Here is a 22,844-nt window from a genome sequence, read left to right on the forward strand (position 1 = left end):
GCCCAGACCTGGGTCTTTCAGGATTTTGGGTGATCTACAAAAATTGCCTCAAAAAATCTGAGGTCAGCAATACACCAAGGTGCTAGGAAGACAAAGCCAGCTCTAGTCACCCCCTGCCTCCAATTTGGGAGAGGTGAGGAGTTGCATGAAGGGGCTGACACAGCAGCTACGTATAGATCCCCAAAGTTCAGGTATTTTTAAAGAATCATAAATGACTGAAAATGCAGAAAAAAAGCGCAGCGCAGAGAAATGCTTTTCCAATACTCTGGGCCCGGCTCCAGTCGCATTGACACTGGGGCAAATCTACTACTGAACCCAAGGGAGTTATTCTGAGTTTACACCAATAGCCGAATCTGATCCTCCCTCCCCCGTCCCCTGGTTTATTTGAGAACTAGAACACGTGCTTGAGATGGGTGGGAGCACATTCCCTGAAGGAGAGGCCGGCAGGGCAGGATCGTTCACGTCCAGGCAGCAGAAAGGGCCTTGGCATTTAAAGGTCTACTTTGGAAAGACACCTGCAGGGAACTCTGCACCTCAGAGAGAGGAAGCATCAAGGCCTCAGCCCATCTCTCTCGCCTGCCCACAGCAGTGCGCAAGACCGCAGCATCACACAGGATCTGGCAGAGATCTACCGAGCCAAGCGGTGTCTATGCTGGCTTAGCTGCGGCGTGCAGCGGACCGCAGTCATCTCTCACTCCTCCGGGCGCCCCCAGCCCTGCTCTGCATGGATCAAACCTGCCCAGAGACAGCCGGAGAGGATAGAGAACTAGGTCAGTGGCTCTCCTCGGGTTTCACACCTTAGCAGGTGGATCGGGCTATTAATAGCCTCTGATGAGTCACCAGCATTACAGGGAAGGCTTTTCCAAAGGCTGCACAACCCCATCTTTCACGTAAATCACTCGGAGGCTGCCTGCCTCCAGCTCCCCTCCCCATCCCCCCAGCACTCGCAAACACAACCAACGTCTGCAGCCGACAGACAGATGCCGTGGGCCCCCGCCCCAGCAGGGACTGCCGAAGGGGCAGAGAGACCTCCCGGGAAGCCAGCTCCACGCACTCTGCAGTCTGGGTTGCGGTGTGGAGGGCTCCGTGTTGAGTGAGCAAATGGTTGCTTTAAAAATATAATCCAGAAAAATAATGGGATTACGTTTTTGTTGGCTGAAAAGTAACAGGGATTATACGTTGCGACTTTGCCTGGTAATCCTGTCAGTCCTGCCTTTGCCTGGAGCCAGGCGATCACAGGCCTGCTACTGCAACAGCCTCTGGACCAAATTCAGAGGGGAGTTGACATCCTGCCCCTTTCACAAGCATATTGCACTAATCCAGATGCTGTCTAGACTTGGCTATGTTGACACTGCATCAGGAGGCGTGATTCAGCATGTTTAGGCACAAACCAAAGGTGGCTTGAGTAACAATAGCAGGGAAGCCCCGGCACCTGCCCAAGTCAGCCCTGCCTGCCCAGAACCCCAGATACATATTCGAGCAACTGGCCCATTACGCTGCTGTTGTTCCTCAAGCTAGCTTTGATCTAGCTATATCAGAGCTAGCTTGGGTACGTCTACACCTACTGCAATAACAAATCCTGACTGCAGCACAGACATCCCGAGACCCCCATCCACCTACCAATGGGGAATGTACCTTCCTTCCTTACGCATCACCGGGGGATTCAGCCCAGCAAGCTGGACTGAGCGGGACTCACATGCCAAGGGGCCAGAAGAGAGGAGCGGAGCGGGATAAATAGCTAAGGATGTAAAATACAGCAACCCCTATCCCTGCTTCAGGCTTCCCAGCGTGTCAGTGACACCAGCCTGGATTTCCTCACTCATCGGGGAGCGGGCACAGGCCGATCTAAGGGAGTCAGAGCTGTACCGCCTTCCACATCGCCTCTGAATCTAGCTCTTCCTGTGTGACATGCGCAGGATACCAGAGTCAGAAATAGACCAGAACTGAGCCCCAAGAGCTGATGAAGCCACAGGTGCCCTGGCAAGTCATGAGATGTCAAAATGAACTGAATTCTGCCCTACCCACCAGCAACACCCACTCCTGGCTCTGGCAGCGGAACAGAGCAACTTGAAATAGAGCCAACTCGGTAGAAAATAAAAGGGGAGAATCCTCACCCCTAGTCACTGAGGCGCACTCCTTTGCCACTCTACCCAATTATAATTAACTAGATACAGAGAGAGATGCAGCTTTCCCCATTCACATTTATACATCCCCTCCCTGCCCTCACTCCCTTTCTTGGTCTCTCTGCACTGTGCAGCCTTCATACTGAATGTGTTGCAATGACCAAACTTCAGAATACTGATGGAATTCCCAATGCAGTTCAGAGCTGCTGGGGTACACGACCCTGGTTCGGAGAAGGCAGGCTTTGCTCACTCAGCACGTATGGTATTGGTCTTTCACTCCACCCCAGCCTCAGCCTGTTTTTCCCCCCTCTCCACTCTGCCTTTCACCATTTTCCTAAACAGGGCAGGAGCCCAAACATCATCAGAGCTATCGTGACCAGGGTGGGGAGGTTGAAGTTAGGCAGGATGAGTTTCTGCATCTCTAATTCCCAGACCTGAATGATACAGACAGTCCACCAGGTCTAAAGATGGGTCTGAAGCAAACACATCCGAACTCTGTGAAAAACCAGAGTTGGCTAGGAATTTGTCACCTGGGGCACATCTCTCAGGCAATGAGAAAGTGACCAGTCACTTCTAATGCCAGCTGATCACAAAACAGAAATATTTTTCAAACATTTGTGTGAAAAACATGTCCCTTTTTTTGCTCAAAAATTTGAGTTCAACCAACTCTATTTGTAATAGACAAGCAACGTATGGTATGAAGAATGAGACCATCCCCACACTTAATCTCCATGCAAGGAAAACAAAAGCATAAACAGTTAACATTCACTCATTATTTTAAGATTGCATTTTGAGCTTTAGCTGCAAGACTTAATCCCTGAAGAAAACCAAACCCCCTACACCCTGCAAACCAGGTGGAATATACATCATTTTGGGGCATCATGTCATGTGTTACTTGCAGATGGCCTCACTCAGTCCATTCAGCTGAATGTACAGGAGTGAGATCTTTGAGAAATGCTAATTATCTATTGTGGTGCAATTCTCAGTCACCAGGGATGTCTGTTCTGCCTCAATCTCTCTCTGACTAGGTATCTTTTTAGGCATAACCGCGATCTATAGATTATACCCATACAAGTAAACAAAACAGCATGTGGTGATTAAAGAGAACCCCAGCACCAATACACCACAGTCTGGACACCCCAGAAGCAGGCCACCGTTACCCTGGGCCAACAGAATTCTTTTCAGACCCCGCTTTTTTTGCTGTTCTATGTAATAGTTTTTAACTCTGATTCCCCGACAGATGTGTTTTAATCATAGCTGTTATTTTAACTATCCAATATTGTATTAGTATTCCATTTCACCTGCTTCCTCATATACAGGCAGGGTATTTCCTGAAAGACCTGGGCAGGCCTTCCATCCCCCACTATTCCCAAGTGAGAACGCAGCATGCATGTCCCTCTTGGCCTCAGCAGGGCAAAGACAGGACAGCCAGTTGCATTACCCTCTCTCTATCCTGCTTACGCTTTCTAGGAACCCCCAAGGTCGCAGCTCCCCAGGGCACAGTACTGCCTCGCGTTAGCCTAAGCTGACTGCAGACCCAGTGCTCCCTGCCAAGGTGCTGGTGATAATGAATGAGATGCTCCAGTGGCCATAGAGATACCATGGCAACACCACACTATTGGGAAATGCTACTATACCCATCCTCGTCGACTGTAGGTTAAAGCCAACACCCTGCATTAAAACAACCCTCCTCTTCTCCACTTTGCAAACTGGTGGGGAAGAGGGGAGGACAGTGTATGCACCCAGCTGTGGCTCATTACCCTTTGCAAGAGAAGGGCAACACCCAGTTTCTTCTGGTCTGGAGTGCAAGATCACCACTTGCTGGAGGAGAGACAGTAAGGAAAGGAAACAGCTGGCCACGATCCCTGCTGTGCAATAGAGCCTGTGTCAAGTCTGGGAGCGTTCAGAAGAAATCGTACAAACACATACACACAATCTCTACATTAGAAAATTCAGATCCAATGAGGCTGCTTTCCCCTCCTGCTGGAGTTCACAGCTGCCCGCTGGATTAGGAGTGCTGCTGAACACTCCAGTTTAGGCTCCAAGGGTGTGTGTTTACACTGCACCATTAACTCAGGCTCTTGCCCCTGGTTTCAGCCGTTAACCCCCTACTGTCCACAGAGCAAAGTCTCTGACCTGGGGGTGGTGGCACTTTAAGCCTGGGCTAGCTGCCCTGGCTAGTGGGGTGGTGGGGGTGAGAAGCTGGGCTCTGCTTTCACTCAGGCTGGAACCCATCCGCTTTGCGGCAAGGATGCAGGCAAAAAGGCCACTCAATAGTGATAGTCCTCCAATGCCTTCCCACAATTCCCCCTCAAGGACAGTCAAGTGTTCCCACAACTAACTGGGAAAGAATCCTAGAGCACCTCAGAACAAAGGACCCTGGGATACGTCCCCCGACACACAAGAGCAGAAACACTGCAGACATGGCTACACAGGTCGGGCTTTGCAGTGGGGAAGGCTCACAGAAGGCGAGGCTAGCCCAGCTGCTCACTCCGGTTAACTGTGCAATGCAGAAAAAGTGCAGTGATCCTTGTACAGGACAGAGAGGCGAAGCAAGGCTGGACAGGCCCAGGAGACTGTCTTACCGTGCCTCATGAACCCTTATAGTTAGCTTTGATCACCACATCAATGTCCATTTTCATCTTCAAAAAACTGGAACGAACCAGACGCGTGCAATCTGTTAGCAACCCATCACTTGGCTCTCATGTTTCAGCTCTTCCTGCCTGCCTGTGTTTAGGTCAAAGCCTCTTCGGAGCAGGGGTCTTGTCTTCTTACCGGTATGTAAAGCATCATGCATTCCTGGCACTACACAGCACAGACAAGCAGAGTTCCTAAGGCTGGCTGCAGAGATGCCACACACTTTGGGTTGGATCGACAGGAGGCGACTCAGATATAAATGCAGAGAGATGACAATACGCTCAGCCCTTCCCTTATGTGAGAGGCAGAGCTGCACCGACTGGGAGATGTTAAAAGGTGGAATGAGACAAACAGAAAGGCAGGGAGAAGCCAGAAGCTCTTCTTCCCTGCAGGCCTTCTGCACCCAGCCTATAGCTTTCCCTGCTTAACCCCACTGATGGTTTCGCCTAGCAGCTGCAGTCCTGCTCCATAATCTTTCTGGGTTATAATTCACTTATTGTCTTCCCTCCATGGATCTCAAAGCACCATAATAAAAACAACAAACTCATCTCCCCCCACGAGGTGGATATTATCACCTCCATGTGACTAATGGGGAAATGAAGACACAGAGAGGCTAGGTAATTTACCCAAAGCAAGGCCAGCTGTGAAGCCAGGGACAAAATCCCCATCTCCTGCCTACCAACCCTGTGCTTTCACCACTAGACAACACTTCCTCCAAGGGCATGGGCTTCACTTGTGTTCACTGAGGCCCATTACATACCTGTTCTGTATAAAACAACCTGCAGACACAGCCGGTCGCTTCAGAGCAGGGTGTTTTCAAACACAGAGTCAGGGCAGATAGCAAAAGTTCTTTGCAGGTTAATTTCTTTGCAACCTCTCCCATGCCAAACGCTCACAACAGATCTCAGTCCCTTAAGCCCAGCTCAGCAACTCCCACTTAGCAGCTCTGTTCAGCCAGTCAGACAGGGTTTCCCAGTGCGACAGCTGTTTGAGTAACAAGAGCGCTGCCACGTTTGACCAAATTGTGCTTCTGCAGAGGAACAGTAATACTTAGCGCTTTTAATCTTCCAAGTGCTTATTAGACATTAGTTAACCATTAAACTCCCTCACTCCTGGCAAACAGCACGTTCTCCAGCACTTTATTTTGATGGGAAATACGTACACACGCACACACCAAGTATCTCTAGATCTATATTTATCTAGAGAAAGATGGAACAGTTTATCAAGTCACACGTCTTGGCCCCGCTAGCAAGTTCCTCCTCAATTTCTTATTTCTTTCATCATTTCAGATCGTACCATTCCAACCAGCCTCCTTCTGCCACCACCAATCCTTCCTCCTGTATGGAATAAAGTCACAAGCCTTCGTTAGTGACATCAGAGTTCCCATGGCTACAGGCTGCGAAGTGACAGCCAACAGATTTAATGTCGATGCATAGAGAGGCAGAAAAGGAGACAGTTACTGACAGGAAGAGATTTTGAAAGCATTTGAAGCATTACAGCATTTGACTATAATCACCGGCAAGAGAGAGAGAGAGAGACCAGGAAAGGGTGGGGGGGAAGAGGGAGAGGAAGTGTTACTTTCAAATCAGCCGGGGCTTTCTGAGGGAGCTCTTATTGCTGCATAGCACTTTGAGAACTTGTTGGGTTTTTTTTAATTCAGTTTATAACAGTCAGCCGCTGGAATCTTAACATTGAAAGCTACTTCCCTTGCTGGAATTTTCCATCTCTTCGCTGCACATGCACACACAAGTCGGCTCCCCTAGGGCTCCTCACAAGCAGATGGTGAGATGCACTGGGTTTGTCGCCGTACCGTTAGCAGAGCTCACGAGGGGTTGGCTCGCAACAAGAGGCCAGACTGGCTCTCTGGTATGTGGGCACAAGTGGGAGCAGAACTCTCCATCAGACCCATCAGCTTATCCTTAGGAGGTCTTTTAAGGCATCACGTAACTGGGCATCAAGCGAACTGGCATCTAGTCCTGGCTCTCCCTCTGTGGCCTGGGGGGAAGTCACCTTTTCAAACCTGTCCATGAACTTTGGATGTCTTTGGGTTGTAGCCCTCTGAGGCCTGATTTTCAGAGGTGCGAGTACTGGTTGCTCCCATGAAAGCCAACTAGGCTGCTCAAGGCATCTCGAGATGGGTGGAGCTACAGGTGCTCGGCACCTCTGAAAATCAGCCCTAAAATGGGTGTTACAAAGTGAGCCACCGAAAAACTGAGGCATCTACAGGCAATTAGGGCCCACATTTGAAGACACGGGCCCTAGCGTCTTTGTGCCTCAGTTTCACCATTTGTAAAATGTGATACTTTCCCTACCTTAGAGGGCTGTCCTGGAGTGAAACGCATTAGAGTTAATCTGTGCTTTTGAGATCCTCACCTGGCAGGCACTACTGAGGAGCACAGTATCAGACAGTAGCTAGGCAGTTTGGAAATCAGTATCCTATTCCAAGTCTCTGCCAATAGTCTGCTGGGTGACCTTAGTCAAGCCAGCTCCCCTCTGTGCCTCAGTTTCCCCTCCCACCCTCAGTCGTGTCCATTTAGATTGTGAGCTGTTTGGGGCAGGGTCTGTCTCATTGTGTTCATACAGAACCTAGCACAATAGAGCCCCAGTCGAAATTGGGGTCACTAGGTGCAACTAAAACTAATAATACTGTAGAGTGGCTCAATCCAATGTGCTGCCACCATTGATTCCAGGTAGCAACGGGAACCGAAGCCTCCCTTATGGAAGAATTTCTACGGACCCAGCGAAGGGGAAAGAAAACCAGTGAAGGGCGGTCGGATTCCGAGCTGAGCAACACGGCGACAGTTCAATATTTGTTTTTTCCACCTCCAGAAAATAGTTGCACATGCTGAAGCCTTTTCCCTCGGCGCAAATTAGTTCCACTCACACCATCAAGTCTGCAGGTTGCCACTAAGGCAGAAACTTGTACTGCGCTTTTGGCCTCTTCGTGTCACTGCCTGGAACATGTTCACGGTCTGCCGTGCCGAGCGCAACAGGGCATTAGTCCAGCTCGCTACGCGGCCTTCCGGAAGCAAGTGGCGATGGCTCTCTACCAGCCGGGATGACACGGCAGCTCCCTGCATAATACCCTGGTGAGCTTTTCCAAGCCCACAATGTGTTGTCGAACACACGTGCCAGAGTGCACTGCCTCCATGCGATGCACTACTCCAGAACTGTGCCATGCAGGAGACTAGAGTCCGAAGGGCCCTCGGCTGGTTTATTGCGGTTGTGCCCCGCTCACTAAGCTTCTCCTCCCCCCCCACCATCATATTTCACCTCCGGCAGGAAGTTGGTACAATACCGGTACCTTCATAAGTGACACAGGAGCAGACAGGGCAAAGGGTCTTTTTAAAAAGGACCATCAAGGGTGACAGGCCCATAATTCCACTAGTGCTAAAAACAGCTTCTTTTCAATCTCCTCCTGCTCCTGAAATCTCTCTGCTCCGCCCTAGGGAGGCTGCCATGTTATTACAGCGCTCACACACCACTTACCAAGGCAGCCCGCCAGCCACGAACTCGGAGAACCAGGGCTCCTGGGGCACCCGCAGACAGGTGTGCAAAAGGGGCTCAAGGAAACAGACTGCACAGCCTCTTCCCCCAACCAGCTCTGGTCCTGGGAGCCAGCCAGAGAGCTCTAAAATATACAAGAATCCTGCTCTACCAGTTCATTTAGTAGGACAAAATTCGGACTCGCTTCTCTGCTGGGGGGTAGTGAAAGGCGAAGCTGTAGCACAGACAAAGCCCTGATGTTTTTAGCACTCTACAGACAGTCTACACTTCCCCAGCTGATAGAACTACAGCGGTGGTGAGTTATGGAGCACGATTTTCCGTAGGCAGGGCCTCAGGGAGTGAGAGTCTGGTGCGTTTCGATACACCCTGCCTGCCATTAATAGCTGAGCGGGAATGCAGGGCTAGGCAGGTGTGCCTGCCAAAAACAAGCCGGTATGCTAGGTGCAAGAGTAAATTCGCCAACTCAGATGCTGTCCGTGCCGTTAGATTTAATAAATCAAATTACTCTACTGTCTATAAACACAGATGATCAGACACATATCGAGGTCCAAGAAGGTGCATTTGCCAAGTCTGCCAAATGTCACCATGAAGCTATTTCTGCTGGTCAATTGGTATTTAAATAACTTGCAACTCTAGATTTAACAAGGATTGTAAGGGTGAAATCCTGACTCCACTGAAGTCAATGGGAATTTTGTCACTGATTTCAAGGGGCTGCATGTCACCCTTTATCTTAAAGGGGCAAAGTTGTCTTAAAAATCATCCTTTTCTCTGCAAAGTTTTACTTTCTGCTATTTCTTGTAACCCCTAAAATTACTGAGGAATACCAAAATATTTCTTTCAGTCTGTTTACTCTGTGCATTTGACAACATTGGGGTCTAGTCAGTGTCTCCGGGTTTGTATGGGTCTTGTGTCACGTGGCAGAGAAGAAAACATTTTTTTTAAAAGGGAAATTGTGGTTTTACAACCACAAAAGCTGGTAGGCAGATGCTGGGGTCGGTGCAGCACCTGAAAATACTTTAACCTTGTTTTTTTAACTGGATCAGGTGTCCTTTCAAACAACAGCTGGTTATTAAATACACATGATCGAAAATTGGGATCTAATCATCATCTATGGGGATCAAACCACAGTGACATTAAATTTCACAGACATCTGATAGGTTTGTAATATACACCCAATGTCGGGACCTGGATTACACATGCTGCTGTGGAAAGAAGTAACTGAAAGCCATTTCCCATTCATCCTCTGGGCAGACACCCATTCAATGCCCAGTGGAACAATCCATTCATTCCTTTGATCGTATCCCTCTCCCCAGCTTTCTGCCTTGCTCAGCACGTGCTTGTGGTAGAACCTGTGCGCTTACCAAACCCATCTCCACTCACGTTACAGATCACAGGGCAGGAAATCTCTCGTCTTTACAGCTTTGCAGCCAAGCGAGAAACTCTTTCAAAATGCTTCCGAGTTTTGCTCCTGGGGAAATTATAAAGCGCGAGCAAAGTGCCAGAAAGTTGGACTAAGGGTGGGGGCAGGAGGGGGGATGGGAAATCACACACACACGCCCCAACATGCAGGGAACCACCTTTCACGCTGTCCCCATTTGGTACCCTGAAGGCTGGCGGTTCGCCACTGTACTTAACGCACCCACTCCTAATCTGAGAGCCCTGACAAACAGCATTATCATCAAACCAGCTTTCCAGGCATACCCTCCCTCCCCCGTAGCACTGCCAGCCAGCGTCAGTGTGCCAGTCATCATGAAACATTAACACGACAGCTCCAGACTCACTTCTGCTTTGTCTTCTTCCCTCCTGATCTGGGGCAACTGCTCTCCCAGGGAACATCACTGCTTTTACTCAGGCTCACCATAAAGAGAAAAGGGGTGAGGGATGTGCCACACTAGGGTTAAAGGGAGAGGGGAGGGCAGAGAGTGGAAAACTACTGATGGCAGAGACAGAAAACTCTCCCACTTTTGCAGGAAATTAAACGAGTAGAATGAAAAGCAGTGGCCTCCTCTTTGCCTGCCACCCACACGCTGCCCAGAGTTACACCCCTGAATCAACCGCTACTGTCTCTTTAAAAATTGCGCTAAAGGAAATAGGCAGGCATAGCCATGCAAAAGCAGTCTCCCTGGAACAGTGGTCAGGCATCCTCATGTGCCCACAAAGATAGCGACCCCACCAACTGGCTCTGAACTCTCCCCAGGTCTGGGTGCTGCAAAGCTCTTTCTGCCCAGCTGCAATTTTCAATCAGAGGCCACATGCCCACCTGGTCATTTTGACCATGGAGAAGAGATTGGGGCATAAAGGAGGGCAGAGGAGAGGAAACCCCAATGTCCCATTAGCCTGAGCAGCAAGAATGGGAACCCCGCTGGGGAAGACAGTAAGCAAAGCGAACATGAAGCTGCTGGCTCCATTTGCTTTCCCACGGCTTTGTACTGTTAAATTCGGAAAAGCCACAGCCCTGCTAATTGCACGGTGTTTTCACACCTATTTTGCACATGGGCCAAGTTATGAGGACACAGCTGGGTTCAAGCTACGATGTAACAACCCTTAGCCAAGCTGGAACCAGATCCCAGACTCAGTTATAAATGTAACACAGCCCAGGTAACTCAGAGCGTGTTGGTTTCAAACCAAGGGAAGGAGTTGTAATTAACCCTTTTAAAATACGATTCCACCTGAAATGATTTCCAACAGGGTGCGGCTGGCTGGTGTGGACAGGGATGCTTTAACATACAATGCGGCGGCATAATGGCCCATTTACACTGCAAAGTCCCACTGGGCCAGCATACATCTAGGCTGCAAGTCCCACTGGGCTAGCATGCAATTGTCTGGCAATCTGGGTGCAGGGGAAGGCATTTAGTTTGTACTATGGCTGGGTCAGCTTGGTTATAAAGCCACGATGGGGAGCCATGTAACAGCCTAGCTTAATTCTGTCTTACAAAAGGAGCGTTAGAACAGAGACCCCCCTACAGGTGCCAGACAGATGCACGCTGGCAGGATTCCATATGTATTGTGGACAGGCGCCAAATGAACAACGCAGTCATTGCAAATATTGGGAGGGGGCAGGACATAGGGCCTGATTTTCTAAAGTGACGAGTATCCACAACAGCCACTGAACTCCCTGGCTGCTCAGCTCCAGCCCTGAAACTTAAAATTAGTGATCACAATTCAATCAAACAGCCTGCTGGAAACAATAAGAACTTTGGAATCCTCCTGCAGGCCATGCGGTATGGGGCCTGTGCTTTTCAACTGGGCCTGGCCGTTAGTCAAGAGCCACCGGGAAAATCCAGGGCTCTAGGAAGGTCATTGGAGTTCGGGTGAAAGGGGTAGGATGGGTGTTTGCTGGAGAAGGAGACTGCCACTGAGGAGACAGACTGCGGTCCCAGCCAGCACTACTGGGGTTATGCTATTGCCACTCACCATGGCCATTTGTGAGCTGCTGCTACGAGAGGAGCCAGAGGTCAATCCTTTTGTGAGGACAATGTTGAGCAGAGGAAAGCTTGGTACAGCTCCTGCTGGATGCCCAGGGGAGGTTTCTGCTCACAGCAGAGCTGAGCTGCTGCAATCCCAGTGAGGCTCAGCTGGGGTGGGTGTGCAGGATGTGAACATGCACACACTTCTGAACCATGCGATTAGTGAGCCACTGGAACTCCTCCCCCTCCCCCCCCCCGACCACCAAGTCTGCTCTGCACGCGTCTGATCTCCGGCTGGCCAGACCCACAAGCCTCCAGAGGGGACCACTGGCTTTTCCTTTATGAGCCCAGCTGTGCCATCTCCATCCACACCAGTGCGGAGCTCAACCATCCCCAGGAAACCAGGGGTAGAAATGAAGACAGCCCAAAGCACCTAAAAAATATTCCCCCCAGCCACACTACATCAGCAGCCCTCTTCCAAGGAATCCTCCAGGAGTGGGGCCCGCACAATACCATTTCCTCCGCTTTAACCAAATCCCAGGGGATGGCCCCATTCAGCCAGCCCCACAATCTTCCCTTATGTTCACAGAGGCCCTGCCCTCAGCGGTTGCACCTCCAAGGGAGACTGAACAGCTCCGGTATTAATTGGCCACATGGGATCAGTTTATTCTGCTTTTCCAGAGTATAAAGGGGAGAAATGTCATTTGAAAACCCTGACTTCCCCAACACACACACAGCCTTCACCGGAGACCTGCTCAGCTGAAAGCATGTGAGAGCCACTGGCGCTTCCCAGCTTCAAGAGCTAGAGGCAAAACAAAGGGGACAAAGTATGAAACCAAATCCTTCATCTCGCTGCGAGGCTTCCCCTCCATCTTAAACCTGATTGTGCCCACCTTTCAGGAACGGATTAAATATAAACCTGGACGTGCAGGGGGTTAAGGCTGGTGAATCTCACTGGAAGTCTGCATCAGAATCCAACTGTTTGGGGAAATATTTGATTTCAGGGGTTGGGGGAGGAAAGCATAAATAACCAAAGTTACAGGTGGAATCAGTGAGCTCGGCGGGTTTACAAGGCTGGGACTGTAAATGAAACCAACCCAAGGATCACCATGCCGGGGGTGGGACATGAATCCACGGGAGTCTAGTCCCAGTTCTTTGGGTTGGGATTTTCAAAGCCATCTAGTTGAGCTGGAGGTCCAGTTTCATTCAGTTTAGGGAACTGGGTCTCCAAACCCCTTATTCAACTTCAGGGGGAAATCAGCATCTGTGCCCAGAGTTCATCCCAGGAAGGCACAGAACCCTGCCACCTGTGCCAGACAACTCAAGGGACCACTTTTATGCCACGGACGCTCTTCCTCTGGAGATAGTCCCTAGTTTATTCAAGTGACCCTTTCTCCTCCTGTCTCCCCTACTTCCCAGCTCCCCTGGTGACATCTCTCACACTCTGCAATCTCCCATTGCAACTTGGCTCTCACTGTACGGATTCCAATCCTGCTGGCTTGAAACCGGTAAATGGGAAGTGGGGTGGTGGTGGGCGCCGTGCCCCAAGGAAGGGGAAAGTAACGGTGACTCCTCCTCCCCCGTCAAGAAGCATGTCACTGTCAGACGCACCCAAATACGTTCCTCCCACATCCCCCTCCCTCCAAAATTCCTTCATCTCTCCTCTCCAAGGCTACAGCCTTCGTTGCTCCTTCTCATAAATGAATATTGCCTGTGGTTTTTTTTTTAAATAAGAATTCCTCTCAAACTTGCAAGCTGCCCTTTGTGTCCCCCTTCCTCCTCCTCCCCCCCCCCCCAACTATAAATCTGATCTTGGAGACAGCAGGGGAGTCTTGTCTGGACTAGCACTCGGTGGGGGAGGGGGTCCCAAGAGATCCACATATCGACTCATTTTTAAAAATATGAAGCTGAAGGTAAACACTGAAAATGCTGAACCTGGAGGTGTGACAGAGGTGCTGCGAGCCAAAATGAATTAGCTTTTCTGGATGCAGTAGGGCAAGTGGGAAGAATAGGATTCCTTTGTTTCATCTCTTGGGATGGTGAAGACTTTTCTGATGCCTCCATTAAACAGAAATGAACAGTAACTGGATCCTGTCGAGGCAGAGAAGATAGTAACATGGGTGATTAAAGATCTCAGGAACTCTAACGATGCAGGTCAACAACTGCTGGTATATTTTTTTTAAGAACAGGATTGGATTTGTGTGTCCTAAGATGTTTCTGCATAAGTTGTTTAATTAGCTGGTGGCAACAGCTGATTTCTTTTGTTTTCTTTCTCAGCTCTTTCCTGGAGGGAGGGTGAAAGGGCTTGAGGGTACCCCACAGGAAGAAATTCCCAAGTGCACCTTCCTGGGTTCTCAAACTGGTTTTTGCACTTGGGTGGTGGCAACACCTACCCATCCAAGATCAGAGAAAAGCTGTAAGCTGAAAAGCCACCACCCAAGTGCAAAAACCGATTTGAGAACCCAGGAAGATGCACTTGGGAATTTCTTCCTTGGCAGTTTAATACAAGCCTGGAGTTGCCAGAATTAATTTTTAGTATCCTTGCGGGCCCCCACCTTCTGCACTCGAAGTGCCAGCGTGGGGAATCAGCCTTGACAGCACGTTTGTAGAGAAATTTCAAGACGCAAAGCACTGCTGAGAATTATTATTGGAACAAAACCCTAAAGTCTGAAGAGCGTGGGAGTCGATGGGTAATAAGTCAGCACCATCATCATCCTTACAGACAGCTTTTCATTTCCAAACCAGTCTTCAGACAATAGTTACACCCCAACAACTTCCCTGTGCAATCAGATATCATGGCAATGAAGCACAGCATAAAAACGTAGGCTGTAGTAATGCTCAACGAATGCAATGGAATTCCACAGTTACAGTGGGTGAAGAGGCACCAAAAGCTTTTGTAAGTCAAGATGGCCCCATCAGAAGTGGATGTGTGCACCTCAGGCCTGTTCTATGCTTCAAAAATTTAAATCAACCTAGCTACGTTGCTCAGGGCTGGGGTGCACCTGGAGTGCCATAGTTAGCTTGACCTAGCCCTCCATATAGACATGGCTAGGTCAATGAAAGGACTCTTCCGTCGACCTAGCTACTGCCTCTTGGAGTGATGGGTTAACGACACTGATGAAAAACCCCTTCCATCGACTCTACGTTACGGTGGCACAGCTGCGGCATCCATACACCTCCAGTCTGCATGGAAGTCTGTCCTGCTTAACCAGCCAGCCTTTGGGAAGAAAGCTGCCTTTCTTTCTGCAGAACTGCTCATGGGAAATTCCTAGATAAGGATTTTTCTAAGTCCCAAAGTGGAAGCTTTCATGGGTGCAACCCTGGGGCATAAACCACCCTTTAGTTAGCTGGAGTGGGGGTAGTCAGACCCTTCCCCTATCCAGCAGGGAGTGTCGTGTGGCACTGGTATCTTTGAACAGTACTCAGAAGAGGTCATTTATTACCTCCACTTTGCAAATGGAGAGGCTCCAACCCACAAAGGGAGTCACAGCAAAGCCAAGCCTAGTGCTCAGTTCCTAGTCCCTAGCCCACAGGAAGGCCATGACAGCAAGTGTTATGGTCATAAACACAAAGGAGCTTTGACCACAGCAGGCTGCACTTCCTGCATATATCAAATGAGCGCTTCACGATGCTCCCACTGACACTAATCCATACCAGACAACAACGGCCTCCACAGAGAGGGCAGGTACAAGTCCCTCACCCTCCCCCCTTGTTCAGAGCTCACCGCTGTTCACTAACAGCTAGGCCGTCACTCTGCAAGTTGTTCTTAATAAATAATTCAGAACCTCCCCCCGCTTCCCCCGATTCCATTACATACCCTGGCTGCAACTTGAAGCAGATTCCAGCCACCTTGCATCACAACACACAGTCCCAAGACAACTAGGGAAAGTAGAAGGAAACTGGTTTTTATTTTAAAAGCAAGAACCTAGAGGTGTTTTTTCACTGCCAGGATAAAAACCAACTTCAGGTGAGATTTCAGAGCTGAGCCTTCCAGCAGGCCAGGCAGAATCTGGGCCATTATCACTACTGCTGCGGGAAATCAAACCAGAGATGCTAGGTTTGGATTTGTCTCTGCCCTCAACACTGAGCTTACAGTTCTCTAACTCTTTCTTCCTCCTCCCTCTGGCGCGTGCTCAGTAGCAAGGAACAAGAGAAAGTGTCAGAGCGGCAGGATTTTCTGGCATTAATGGGGTGCCTATGGCTGGATTAGGGTTCCTTATTTGTAGTGTGGAGTGGACAACTCTATTATAGCCCTGGTCTACACTAGGCGTTGAGGTCGAATTTAGCAGCGTTAAATCGATGTAACCCTGCACTCATCCACATGATGAAGTCATTTTTTTTTTTTTTACTTAAAGGGCTCTTAAAATTGATTTCCTTACTCCACCCCTGACAAGGAGATTAGCGCTGAAATCGGTTTTGCTGGGTTGAATTTGGGGTACTATGGACGCAATTAGATGGTATTGGCCTCCGGGAACTATCCCAGAGTGCTCCATTGTGACCGCTCTGGACAGCGCTCTCAACTCAGATGCACTGACCAGGTAGACAGGAAAAGGCCTGCGAACTTTTGAATTTCAATTTCCTGTTTGGCCAGTGTGGCAAGCTGCAGGTGACCATGCAGAGCTCATCAGCAGAGGTGACCATGATGGAGTCCCAGAGTCGTAAAAGAGCTCCAGCATGGACCGAACGGGAGGTACAGGATCTGATCGCTGTCTGGGGAGAGGAATCCGTGATATCAGAACTACGTTCCGGTTTTCAAAATGCCAAAACATTTGTGAAAATCTCCCAGGGCATGAAGGACAGAGGCCATGACAGGGACCCGAAGCTGTGCCGCGTGAAACTTAAGGAGCTGAGGCAAGCCTACCAGAAAACCAGAGAGGTGAACGGCCACTCTGGGTCAGAGACCCAAACATGCCGCTTCTATGATGAGCTGCATGTCATTTTAGGAGGTTCAGCCACCACTCCTCCAGCCGTGTTGTTTGACTCCTTCAATGGAGATGGAGGCAACACGGAAGCAGGTTTTGGGGATGAGGAAGACTATGATGAGGTTGTAGATAGCTCACAGCAAACAAGCAGAGAAACCGGTTTTCCCGACAGCCAGGAACTGTTTTTCTCACCCTGGACCTGGAGCCAGTACCCCCCAAACCCACCCAAGGCTGCCTCCTGGACCCACCAGGCGGAGAAGGGACCTCTGGTGATTGTACCTTTTAAAATACTATACAAGGTTTAAAAGCCAGCATGTTTAATGATTAATTTGCCCTGGCATTCATGGCTCTCCTGGATATACTCCCAAAGCCTTTGCAAAAGGTTTCTGGGGAGGGCAGCCTTATTCCATCCAGCCTGGTAGGACACTTTACCACTCCAGGCCAGTAGCACGTACTCGGGATCATTGTAGAACAAAGCATTGCAGTGTATGTTTGCTGGTGTTCAAACAACATCCGTTCTTTATCTCTCTGTGTTAGCCTCAGGAGAGTGATATCATTCATGGTCACCTGGTTGAAATAGGGTGCTTTTCTTAAGGGGACATTCAGAGATGCCCGTTCCTGCTGGGCTGTTTGCCTATCGCTGAACAGAAATGTTCCCCACTGTTAGCCACGTGGTAGGGGGAGGCAAAATGCGACCTTGTAACGAAAGCACATGTGCTATGTATGTAATGTTAACAGCAAAGTTTACCATGAAAGAGTGTACCCATTGTTCTATAAAATGTGTCTTTTTTAATACCACTGACCCTTTTTTTTAACTCCACCAGCTTCATGCGTTTCAAGGATCACAGGATCTTCTCCTTCCCAGAGGCTAGTGAAGATTAGAAGGCAAAAAAAACGCACTCGTGATGAAATGTTCTCTGAGCTCATGCTGTCCTCCCACACTGACAGAGCACAGACGAATGCGTGGAGGCAGACAATGTCAGAGTGCAGGAAAGCACAAAATGACCGGAAAGAGAGGTGGCGGGCTGAAGAGAGGGCTGAAGCTGAAAGGTGATGGCAGCGTGATGAGAGGAGGCAGGATTTAATGCCGAGGCTGCTGGGGGATCAAACTAATATGCTCCAGCGTATGGTTGAGCTGCAGGAAAGGCAGCAAGAGCACAGACCGCCGCTACAGCCCCTGTGTAACCAACCACTTTCCTCCCCAAGTTCCACAGTCTCCTCACCCAGACGCCCAAGAACATGGTGGGGGGGCCGACGGCCACCCTGCCACTCCACCCCAGAGGATTGCCCAAGTAACAGAAGGATGGCATTCAATAAGTTTTAAACTTTTAAAGTGCTGTGTGGCCTTGTCCTTCCCTCCTCCACCACCCCTCCTGGGCTACCTTGGTAATTATCCCCCTATTTGTATGATGAATTAATAAAGAATGCATGAATGTGAAGCAACAATGACTTTATTGCCTCTGCAAGCGGTGATCGAAGGGAGGTGGGGAGGGTGGTTAGCTTACAGGGAAGTAGAGTGAACCAAGGGGCGGGGGGTTTCATCAAGGAGAAAAACAGAACTTTCACACCGTAGCCTGGCCAGTCATGAAACTGGTTTTCAAAGTTTCTCTGATGCGCACTGCACTCTCCTGTGCTCTTCTAACCGCCCCGGTGTCTGGCTGTCCATAACCAGCAGCCAGGCGATTTGCCTCAACCTCCCACCCCGCCATAAACGTCTCCCCCTTACTCTCACAGATATTGTGGAGAGCACAACAAGCAGTAATAACAGTGGGAATATTGGTTTCACTGAGGTCTAACCAAGTTAGTAAACTGCGCCAGCGCGCTTTTAAACATCCAAATGCACATTCTACCACCATTCTGCACTTGCTCAGCCTGTAGTTGAACAGCTCCTGACTACGCTCCTGTGTATGGCTTCATAAGCCATGGCATTAAGGGGTAGGCTGGGTCCCCAAGAATATCTATAGGCATTTCAACATCCCCAATGGTTGTTTTCTGGTCTGGGAAGGAAGTCCCTTCCTGCAGCTTTTGAAACAGACCAGAGTTCCTGAAGATGCGAGCGTCATGTACCTTTCCCGGCCTTCCCATGTTGATGTTGGTGAAACATCCCTTGTGATCCACCAGTGCTTGCAGCACTACTGAAAAGTACCCCTTGCGGTTTATGTACTCGCTGGCTTGGTGCTCCGGTGCCAAGATAGGGATATGGATTCTGTCTATGGCTCCACCACAGTTAGGTGGATTCTGTCTATGGCCCCACCACCCATTGCAGCAAAGCCATCCACTATGACCTGCACATTTCCCAGGGTCACTACCCTGGATATCAGCAGATCTTTGATTGCGTTGGCTACTTGCATCACAGCAGCCCCCACAGTAGATTTGCCCACTCCAAATTGATTCCCAACTGACCGGTAGCTGTCTGGCATTGCAAGCTTCCACAGGGCTATTACCACTCGCTTCTCAACTGTGAGGGCTGCTCTCATCTTGGTATTCTTGCGCCTCAGGGAAGGGGAAAGCAAGTCACAAAGTTCCATGAAAGTGCCCTTATGCATGCGAAAGTTTCGCAGCCACTGGGAATCGTCCCAGACCTGCAACACTATGCGGTCCCACCAGCCTGTGTTTGTTTCCCGGGCCCAGAATCGGCGTTCCACTGCATGAGCCTGCCCTATTAGCACCATGATGCCCACACTGCCAGGGCACGTGCTTTGAGAGAAGTCTGTGTCCATGTCATCATCACTCTCGTAACTGCGCTGACGTCGCCTACTCGCCCGGTTTCGCTTAGCCAGGTTCTGGTGCTGCATATACTGCTGGATAATGTGTGGTGTTTAATGTGCTCCTAATTGCCAAAGTGATCTGAGCGGACTCCATGCTTACTGTGGTTTGGCGTCTGCACAGAAAAGAGGCAAGGAATGATTGTCTGCTGTTGCCCTGATGGAAGGAGGGGCGACTGACGACATGGCTTACAGGGAATTAAAATCAACAAAGGGGGTGGCTTTGTGAGAAACTGAATGGCCGCCTCAAGGATAGAACTCAAAACCTCAAGGATAGAATTCAAAACTAGGTTTAGCAAGCCATTGATTTCACAGAGGGAGGGAGGGAGGGAGAAAATGAATACAAAACAAATCTGGTCTATTTCTTGTTTTGAGCCACTTCATCTATCTTTATACATCTTGCTGGCAGCAGACTGTGCAGTACAACCACTAGCCATCGTCATCTCCTGGGTGCTCAGCAGAAGACGGTGCAGTATGACTACTGGCCATCATCTTCTGCTGGCTGCAGATTAAAAGACAGTGCACTGCCGGTAGGACTCAATCCCCATAACAAGGGAAATGACCTGGCTGAGTCACTCCCATGTTTGCCCAGACGCCTGGTTAAAAGAGCACTCAGGACTACGTCGATGACGGCTACCAGTCACACTGCACTGTCTGCTGCCAAAAGGCAATAAATTGCTGCTGTGTAGCAATGCAGTACCACGTCTGCCAGCACCCAGGAGACATACGGTGACGGTTAGCTGAGCGGGCTCCATGCTTGCCATGGTATGGCGTCTGCAAAGGTAATTCAAGAAAAAAGGCGCAAAACGATTGTCTGCCCTTGCTTTTACGGAGAGAGGGAGGGAGGGAACGGGGGCCTGACAATATGTACCCAGAACCACCCGCAACAATGTTTTAGCCCCATCAGGCACTGGGATTTCTATCCAGAATTCAAATGGGCAGTGGAGACTGCGGGAACTGTGGGATAGCTACCCACAGTGCAAAGCTCCAGAAGTCGATGGTTGCCTCGGTACTGTGGACACAATCCACCGACTACATGCACTTAGAGCATTTGTGTGGGGACACACACACTCGACTGTATAAAAACGCTTTCTACAAAACCAACTTCTATAAATTCGACCTAATTTTGTAGTGTAGACATACCCATAGAGACTAGACAGAGATTTTCAAAAGCAGCTAGTGAGTTTGGGCACCTGACGTGACACCCTTAAAGGAGCCTGGTTTTCAGAAAGTGCCAAGCATTCATCCTCTGAAAACCAAGCTCCTTTAAGGCATCCCTAGTCACTTTTGAAAAGGTGTAACGTGGTTCCTAACACGGTTCTATAGACCAGCTGAACCAAAGACAGCCTGAGATACCAGCATCGGCCACAGACCATCGGCACGAATTCATCTCTGCAACCACTAGAACTCAACCCTTCCATCAGTATGGACCCCGTGAAAGGTTCATTTTCCTTTCAGATAAAAAGCTTCTTTGATGACTTTCAACAGTGCCAAATTTGGGACTGTTTCTTGAAAGGTACGAGTCCAGCAGTGTGGTACGTGTGTGAAAGACTGTCTCCTGGACCGGACCTGTATGTTACACACCTGTTAGTCTGTTCACCTTTGTCTTGGACATCTTGTAAGAGACTCATTTTGCAGTCCACAGGGCTATGTCTTTAGAAGGGAGACATACTCATTTTCCAGAGCCATGAACATGAAGGCATATGGGCTTTCTACCTACAAGGGAGAGATAGATGATTCTGCAGAGGACACTGGGTAGCTAGCCCTCTGTCCACAGTGGCACTACCATGTCTACCCTGGGCTGAGAACACAGCTCAAGAACCAGGTTCTTACCACTCCGAGGTTGGTAGGCGTGGTTATGGCCAAACCCAGTTGAAATCATACTGAAAAACAAGCCTATTTGTAAAGAATGGTCGTAATACATTCTATCACGGGCCAAGACTAGTAGCCCTGGGCCTTTTCAACTGCGTATTTAGGCCTACATTATACTATGGGAGCATTCATAAACAAAGAGCATTAAATGATGGCATATTCAAACAAACCTGTGCTAATCCAGCCGTAGGCATTTGCAGTTATCTGGATGCTACTACACACTGTTACATACCTGCAGGGGCATGCACGTGCATGCGTCCTCACACCAAACCCTCCCCGCTTAGGGCTAGCGTCCAAGTCCCCACTCTCCTAACACTGGCCTTGTTGACGAGTACTTTATGGTGCACCCGAACAACTGGCTAGGAAGTGCTGGGATTCTTCCCCCACCTCCTCCTTCCAACACTCCGGGCACATGTCTCTACAGTGAGGGGTTGGGGAAAATCACTTGATAAAGCTGGTTCTCACCTTCACTATGCCATTCAACCATAAGGTCAATAGTCTCGCCCCCAGGTGCTGGAGGAGAGGTTCCTAAGAGGACGGGGAGCAGGAGACCAGGGCTTTGGGAACATGGAACATTCAGACAAGCCACTTACCCAGCGGGAGCAAACCCTAGGGCGGGTGAAGAGCTATCTAATCCTCAGGACAACGGTGGGATCAGAACAAATGGGGCTAAATGAATGAATGCAGACTGCAAACCAGGGGAAGGTTTTAACCATCGGAGGAGCGAGGTTCTGGAGCAGCCTCCCAAAGAGGGCAAACAACCTGACAGTTTTAAGATACTGCATGAGACGTTTACAAAGAGGATGATATGCGGGGTTGTCTGCAGTAGCAGGGGATGGGGTTCGATGACCCAGGAGGTCTCTTCCAGTCCTATGTCAAGAACTCGAAAGCCATGACTCAGTAATGCTGATGGCCCGCTCCAGCCTCTTCCCCTCACAGCCAGCAATCTCTGGGGAGGGGAAGTGAAACTAGCAAATCAGAAGTTGTCAGCTACTCCCAAATGCAGATGGGCTGCATGACATAGTCATTTGCCACCCGTAATTGTACAATCCACACATACAGCATCGGGAGCAACTCTCAGACCCCCACCAATTCCATGGCTCATTGCCACGTACAGACAGCTCGGAAGAGAAAAGGGCACCTGCAGAATAATTTGCTCCAAATGCTGACCCCTCCCCCACCCCCAAACTATGCTTAATCTAGTCTCTGCTATGTGTTTTGCTGTCAGACGGCCTGGGAAAGATCTCCATCACCGGGTGGAAGTTGGCACACTAGCCAAGCATGCACAGTGAGGCATGGCTGATGCTAGCACTGCTCAGCACCTCCCACAGTCTGCCAGGACATAACCAAGGAGAAGTCTCTAGCCTCCAAGAGCCCAGAGAGCACTCCATAGACAAGACCAGGTGCCGTGGAGTTGGGTCTCCAGGCTAATCCACATAGGTCTTTAAATCCCCTCCCCCTCCCCGTTTCACATTTTAGAGAGAGAGATTTAAATTCTAGGTGGTGGAGTGCAATCCCCAAGTGACAGCCTTTCCTGGGCAGTATTACAATCAGTGCACACCACAGCGAATGTTTGGAAAGCCCCGGGAAGAGGAGAAGTGCTTTACGAGG

General features: G+C 49.6%; 1 protein-coding gene across 1 annotated transcript in view; it reads right to left on the bottom strand.

The window, feature by feature from the left end:
- Positions 1–22,844, bottom strand: part of NDST1 (N-deacetylase and N-sulfotransferase 1) — a 67,567-nt gene that overhangs the window by 25,082 nt on the left and 19,641 nt on the right.

This window comes from Dermochelys coriacea, chromosome 8 (assembly GCF_009764565.3).
Source record: "Dermochelys coriacea isolate rDerCor1 chromosome 8, rDerCor1.pri.v4, whole genome shotgun sequence".
Lineage (NCBI taxonomy): Eukaryota > Metazoa > Chordata > Testudines > Dermochelyidae > Dermochelys > Dermochelys coriacea.